Genomic DNA, 7,202 nt, shown 5'->3' on the forward strand with positions numbered 1-7,202 from the left:
GAGCTTGGCCTACAAGACCTACCAGGACCAGAAAAGCCTGCAGCCTTTCGTCTGCCTCTCAGCCACACTAGCCCTGCCAGTTCTCGAACATGCAGGCACACCTGCCTCAGCGCCTATTCTCGAATTACCTCACCTGGAACACGCTCCCAGAGCTTCAGGAACCCCCCATCTTCCTTAAATCTATTCAGACCTCACCTGCTCTCTGATGCCTGCCCCACTGAGGCTATGACCCGCTCTCTTCCCCTATGATGGTTTCAGTATTGCCCTACTTTTCCCCTATCATCTCCTTACATGATGTCATTTTCTTGTTTCATTAAGGCTTTGTTTATTGTTCATCTCTCCCCATGGAAGTTAAGCCCTACGGGGCTAGACGTCTTTGTATGGCTTATTTGCTGGTGTTTAGAACAAGCCCTGATGCTTAGGAGACACGCAACATGCACACATGGGGTGAGCTGCTGAATTGTTCCCTTACCCCTATGGGGCTATGTATGATGATTGGCTCTATCCGCCCCACCACCAACCTGTAAGCTTCAGGAGACAGGGCCCCTGGCTTCCGGGGGACTCTGTACACTGTCGTGTGCAGAACAAAGCTCACTCAGCGCTGCCCTGAACTTCTCACATTTTTACAGAAGAGAAAAGTGCATTAGGACATTCAGAAGCTGCCTCCTCCGGAGCCTTGGTGTTGTCTCTTCCGTAGGGTGGCTTCTCTGGCTTGCAATCTGCCTCTATTCGCTGGGCTTCCTCCCTGGTGCCCTTGGTCTCTCCCATCTTAACCTTTCATGGAATCGTCACTGTTAATTTCTTTATATTTTCAAAATAATTCCAAAAAGAGAGCAAGGGAGTAAGTCTGTGAGACTGGAGCAAGACACATCCACGTGGCCACTTCTCTTACCTCAACACAAGGCAGCGCAGGCCAAAGTAGCTCAAGCCAGAGCGTAGCTTCCAACAGAGCCACAGGCGGACGGTGGCCTCTGCTTCAGTGAGGAGGAGGAGGGGACAGTGGTGCTGAGAGGGGACCCCACACTGGCCAGCTTGCCTGACCCTCGGCCCCCCATGGAAGGCAGCAGCTGACACCCCCATCCTGGGGGGGTCGCTGGCAGCCACGAGAGCAATGGCTCAGTAGAGCAACTACAATCTGTCTACTAAGTGTTTTGTGTGCCATCTTAGGAGCACTACAACTATCCCATCTCACATACAGGTAGACTGAGGCTCAGAGAAGCTAAGGAACTTGCTTAAGATCCCAGTCAGTCAATGGGAAGGAAGAATTTATTTATTTTTATTTATTTATGATAGTCACATCACAGAGAGAGAGAATGAGAGAGAGGCAGAGACAAAGGCAGAGGGAGAAGCAGGCTCCATGCACCGGGAGCCCGACGTGGGATTCGATCCCGGGTCTCCAGGATCACGCCCTGGGCCAAAGGCAGGCGCTAAACCGCTGCGCCACCCAGGGATCCCGTGAAGGAAGAATTTAAACCAGGACCATCTGGCTCCAAAATGTATAGTTGAGCTACTGTAATGGACTGAAAAGTGGTCCCTGTTTTGCAGTAGTTTAATAACACCTCACCCAATACCTCCCCTTAGTTGTATGGGTCAACTACACAGGTTCAAATATTCTCGAAAAAAAATCAGAGTGCACTTTACTACACATCTGTTGGTGTTTGCAGATTTCACTAGTAGTTGAAACATGGAGTTGGGGATTTGTTAGGTATGACTGAAGGTGCCACATGGCGGGGGAAGGAAGCATCCCCACCAGAGGCGGGACGTGAATCCTGCTGAGATTCTCCCGAGCTCATCCCGTGGCTCATGGTCTCGTAGTTCTCGCCCGGAAACACGTGGTGGCAGCACTCGCGCGGGCTCCCACCCGGGTTTCGCCCCGCGCCGCCCTCCGCAGCATCGCTGCTTTCGCTGGGAGTCAGATGCTGGCAACATTTTGCATCCATAACTGACCTTTCCACATAAAAGTGCTACCTCTCGCTATTTTTTTAAAGTGTTTTTATTTATTTATTCATGAGAGACAGAGAGAGAAGCAGAGACACAGGCAGAGGGAGAAGCAGGCTCCACGCAAGGAGCCCAACACGGGACTCGATCCCGGAACTGGGGATCATGCCCTGGGCCCAAGGCAGGCGCCAAACCGCTGAGCCACCCAGGGATCCCCAGATTGTAATAGTCTAATTTTGTGGTTATGTTTTGTGTAAATAAAAATCACACGTATTTTAAATACAACATAAATATTAATAATCCCCAGACCTATCAATGAAATTCTATAAATAACATGCATCTTCTACATTAAAAATTCCTCAATAATCGCATAATTTGAAGCTGTCGAGAACTAAGAGTTGCAGACTGGGGTTATGCTATTCAGTCTTTCGACATTGGTTTGTGGAGCTGCTTCTCCATGCCAGGCACTGTTCCAGGTCCTGGGGGTACAGATGTGGGTACAACAGTCAGAAATCCTGCCTGGCGCTCATGGAGTTTACCTGTTGGGGGGGTGTGTGGGGGGGCGCTTGGGAGCCAAGTGGGATCCGTGCTTCCTGGAAACTAAAGCAGGAAGAGGGCCGAGGTGGCGCACACCCAAGGGTGGAGGCAGTTACCTGGCTGGGCAAGGTGACAGTTGAAGGAAGACATGCAGGTGTGACAGCTTGAGCCAATGGGCTATCTGGACAGGGGGCGCGGATGACAGAGAGAAAGTGAAGCACGGTGCACCTGGCCTATTCCAGGAACATAAGGTCACACAGGAGGGCAGGAGGGCAGGAGGGCAAGAGGGCAGGAGGGCAGGAGGCCAGCCCCTTAGCAAACCAGCCAACATGCTTTCCTGCGTCAAGACCCCTCTAAAATCAGGCGAAGTTTGGCTTATGTTTGAAAATCTTCAGGAACACGTCTCCTGCTTACATGCAACTTCCTTCTGCTCATGTGATTGGAAATGCACACACGTTAATAAAGGAGGTAAAAAAAAAAAAAAAGTGCTCACCTTCGGTGATGGAGAGTTCACTCAAACATGAAAATTTCAGACCCCCAAAGGGCGCTCTGGGTGCAAAGCGGCCACGAGACCCCTTTTCTCCACATTGTCGTGCCGGTGCGGAGAGAGACCAACGAGACAGACGATGAGGGCACAGCCCCAACCTAGAAAGGAGACGGCAAAGGTCCAGAGAGGACACCTGCTCCCAGGCAGCAGCAGCAGCAGGACCCGGGTCCCAGGGACTCGGCGCCGCGGCCCCGCCGTCCTCGCTCCTCCCGCTGGGGGGCGCGCGAGGCCCGCGGCCGGCGCCGGCGGAGGGCGGGACTGGGGGGGCGGTGGGGGGGGCGGGCAGGGGGCTGTGCATCGCTCCGAAGGAGACCTTCCACGTTTGGCAAAAAGAACAGGGGACAAAACAAAACAAAACATCTCCCTAGCTCCCAACAAAGTCAGAGATGAAAGCAGACGGTTTTAGCATGGCAAATAGGAAAATAAACAAGTGCTTGAAATGGGTAAGTTTTTCCTTAAATTTGTTTTTGCAAAGGGTTTTTTTTTTTTTCTTCCCTGAAAAACAAAATACTAAAATAGCAAGTTATGTTTTCATTTATGAATCCTTCTCAAGAGGAAATCTAATAATAACAAGGGGTTCCCATTGGACTCCAGCTTATTTCATAATGTAAATCTATTTCTATCCTCTGGGGAAAGAAACCTATCCCGAGCCAGGTAGTTCTCATTTAAATTGGTGATTTTGTTCATTTGTATTTCTTCCTCTTCTTTTACCTTGAACAACCTCTCAAACTGGAGAGATGCGTTAGATTCTAGAGCTGTGTATGGGACTGGGGGCCTTTAGCTAGTGCTAGAGGATGGGGGATGACAGCAAAATGACTTGTTTTGCTTTGATCTGTGTGGGTTGGGAAAGGTAGTTTGCCCCTCACCAGGTTTTATCTAATTATACCACATGTTCATACCTTGAGAGAGCAGGGTCATGTGCTGGAAAGGGATAAAAGGCTTAAGGCAGTCCCACGTTCCAATCTCAGCTGGGTTCCTCGGAGGATGTAAATGATTTCACTTCTTGGAGCTTCTGTTTCCTCTTCTATAAAATAGAGATGATAATAATGTGGTGGATTCAAAATGGCAGTCAAGTCTCTGACCCTCCTCCCACGGAGAGGTGGAGTCTCAGCGCCCTACCTGGAACCCAGGGTGGGGAGGTGTACCGTGGCTGCCTTGACCAAAAGAATATGGAGGGAGCGATGTGGTTCTGAGCAGCTCCCACTGCCTGCCACTCCTGGAGCCCTGAACAGTAGGTGAGCACACCAAGTGCCTATCTTGGGGAGCTGTTGTCCATTTTCCCATAACAAATACCTCCAAGGCACCCAGCCCAGAACTGACATGCAGTGAGTGCTCAGTAAATAGCATCATCATCATTCTCGCTGTTTGCATTTTCTTTCCATAGGACTTTTTTTTTTTCAACTGTGGGCTGAGAATCCTCTCTGAGCTCAAGAGGACAACAAAATCCCTCACAGCTGACTTGCCTGGGAGTCCACAGGCTTCACGACTGCAAATCCTCCGGAGTCTAAGCAAGTCAGGTGCAACAGAGCCACTGAGTCCAGCCTTTGCTGGCACTTGCCTTAGGCACATGCTCTGTCGGTGAGCAGGACGTGCTGGCCCTGCATTCCAGGGACACCACAGGGCATACAGTGCAGCTCTGTGCTTGCCTTTTGCTTTTTCTCCTGTAAATCTCCTTAACTACCCAAACTCAGAAGGCAACCAAATACAACCGGGTTTAGAGAAGGCATGGTGGCAAGAGATTGTCTTTAAATGCAGCTGCTGATACTGGGCTTCATGGAGAAGTTGAGGGCTTGCCAGCCAGCCTGAGAGCCTCTCAAGCATTCACCCTCCCCATGGCCTCCAAGTGACCTTATCATTTGGTGACAGGTATTTAGGGGATACTCCTGGTGATGACACTAGACATCCTGGGACCATCAAGGCAGTAGTAATGTTGGGATATAAAGTACCCTTAATGTAGTGAACTTAAAAAGAACTCAGAATCCCGAGAAACGGCATATGCTGATTCCTAATCTGTCCGGCATGAGCCTACAGCTCCCCATCCCTACTGCTACTGGCTGCTTCTCTGGCCAAGACTACTGGTCAACCTCTTCTTACTGGCCAATCATCCTGCCACCACTCTGACTTCTATAGAAGCCATCATCTTCTCTGCAGCCTTCTGGAAGCACCAGTGTCACGGTATGGCCACACCACTCCCTCTTTCAACGACTTCAGTAGTTCCTCGGCAGACAGAAGAAAACATAGCAAGTCCAGGGTCTGGAGCCCAGGTTTCCTGGCCCAGGCTCTGTGTTTACCCCACCTGCTCTGACTCATGGCTCAGGCCAATATTATGCCCATTCCCAGACAGCTGGGGAAGTAGGGAGGAGTGGGCAATGAAGGTAGGGATGACACCGTCCAAAGGTGACAGACGCTGATGACTCAGTTTGAGGTGAGGTGAGGATCTTTTGTGTAAGGACTTTGTATTTCTCACAATCCACCTCTGGATTGTAACCTGGGAATCTCAAGATCATTCAAATGACTAAGAATGGAATAACTAACTTTGGATGATACGCTTCACCCCATTGGTGTTTTGGAACTGCTTGAAACAAGGCAGGCTTAACTAAAATCAAAAAGTAAAAAAGCAAAAACTGAAAAGAGAAGACTTCTGGCCAAAGCTCCCATGTTCCCCAGCAGACTGGGACCGGGCACTTCAGTTCTCCTGCTAATGCTTCCAAACCCCTCTGCTCCCCCAAGGACTGCAGCTCTGCACTAAGGCTCCCATGCAGCCCTCATGACCTCCTCTGTTCCCACTTGGAAACCAAGCTTCAGGACTCCCGGGTGGCTCAGCAGTTAAGCATCCAATGCTTGATCTCGGCAGGATCTTGATTGTGAATTAAAGCCCCACATTAGTCTCTATGCCGGGCATGGAGCCTACAAAAAAAAAAAAAAAAAGAAAGAAAGAAAGAAAGAAAGAAAGAAAGAAAGAGAAAAGAAGCTTCTATTTTTTGTGTTTCTGATCTCTCTTGTCATAGGAACTTGTGTTTTTAGTTCCTCCCTCAGGGTCATAGCACACAGCTCCATGGTATTCCCACAGGATTGACCCTGGTTTCTTCTGTTGACCTGGCACACAGCCCCCGCTCACTTCTGTTCTCCCCAGGGCCTCATTACCTTCGAAGGACACTCCCTGGGTGGCATCTTGTTGCTCTTGCTCGCTTTCTTACCTACTAAGTATCGCACAGGGGACAGAAAGACAAAGGGGCTGGCAATTTCCACCTGGTGGGCTCTGTGTTTAACAAGGGAGCCCGTACACACAGGCAGTTATGAGTGTGCAGGGTGTTTGTGGGTGGTTCTAAAAAGCGCTTCTACATCAGCTGTGATTTGTTTGAACTCTCTCCATTTCCGGGGGTCAGTGCTGGTCCTGCAGATGAACAGGGAAAGATCCTGCTCTGGCGCAGTGTGAAGAGACAGCGGCAATGCACCTGAACAAATAGATCCCGTGGCACTGCTAAAGCTTCGTTTCAGAGTCACCCTTTCTTGACAAGCTGTCTCATCACTGTAAAACTTTTGTTTTATGGTTTTGACTTTTTAGTTCAAGACCAAACCTATGATTTAGGTAAGCATCGACTGGCAGGCAGCTTATAGTTTAAGCTATAGTTTAAATTTTCGGTATTCAGAATCAGCTCTCAAATCAACCCTCTTACTGAATTACAATCTTTATATCTCACTTATTAAAAATAAAAATTTATAAAAGTGGATGAACTCAGTAACTTTTCCTTTATCAATATATCAAGACTCTTCTGTTGTTGTTAGAAGCTCTTACAGTACAGGTGGCCCCCTGCCTCCCCTGCCTTGGACTGGGTCCAGGTCAAGGTCAGCCAAGTTGCTGCTCTTGGTTCCCAGAGACCTTCAGCTGCCTTGCTCGCCAGGCACTGAACAGAATAGACATAGATCTTCACACTTGTTGCTGTAACTATCTGTGTGTAATTTTCCCAGACAAGATTCTTTTCTCTGCCTCCGGAATAATGGGTTCCCTTTCTGTGTCTGAGACAAGAATTGGCTGTCTTTACATAGAGGAGCACTGACAGTTCAGTTTGCTTCTGACAATAGTTTTAGGTAGGTAATTAGAATAACATTCATCTTAGGAAAAAGTCTGCATGTTTTATACAGAACTGAACATTCTGATTTGAATCAAAAGATCATTTTT

The 7,202-nt window shown here is 49.0% G+C and overlaps 2 long non-coding RNA genes across 2 annotated transcripts; one reads left to right on the forward strand and one right to left on the reverse strand.

The window, feature by feature from the left end:
* Nucleotides 1-1,977: 1,977 nt before the first annotated feature.
* Nucleotides 1,978-4,274, reverse strand: LOC140634933 (uncharacterized). The gene is made up of 4 exons (XR_012032249.1): nt 4,142-4,274; nt 3,922-4,046; nt 2,969-3,120; nt 1,978-2,417 (listed from the first exon to the last, which is right to left on the reverse strand). It is a non-coding gene; the product is annotated as an uncharacterized lncRNA (long non-coding RNA).
* LOC140634935 (uncharacterized) lies at nt 3,321-6,753 on the forward strand. The gene is made up of 2 exons (XR_012032250.1): nt 3,321-3,465; nt 4,407-6,753. It is a non-coding gene; the product is annotated as an uncharacterized lncRNA (long non-coding RNA).
* Nucleotides 6,754-7,202: the final 449 nt, after the last annotated feature.

The sequence above is a fragment of the Canis lupus genome, chromosome 6, assembly GCF_048164855.1.
Source record: "Canis lupus baileyi chromosome 6, mCanLup2.hap1, whole genome shotgun sequence".
Taxonomy (NCBI): Eukaryota; Metazoa; Chordata; class Mammalia; order Carnivora; family Canidae; genus Canis; species Canis lupus.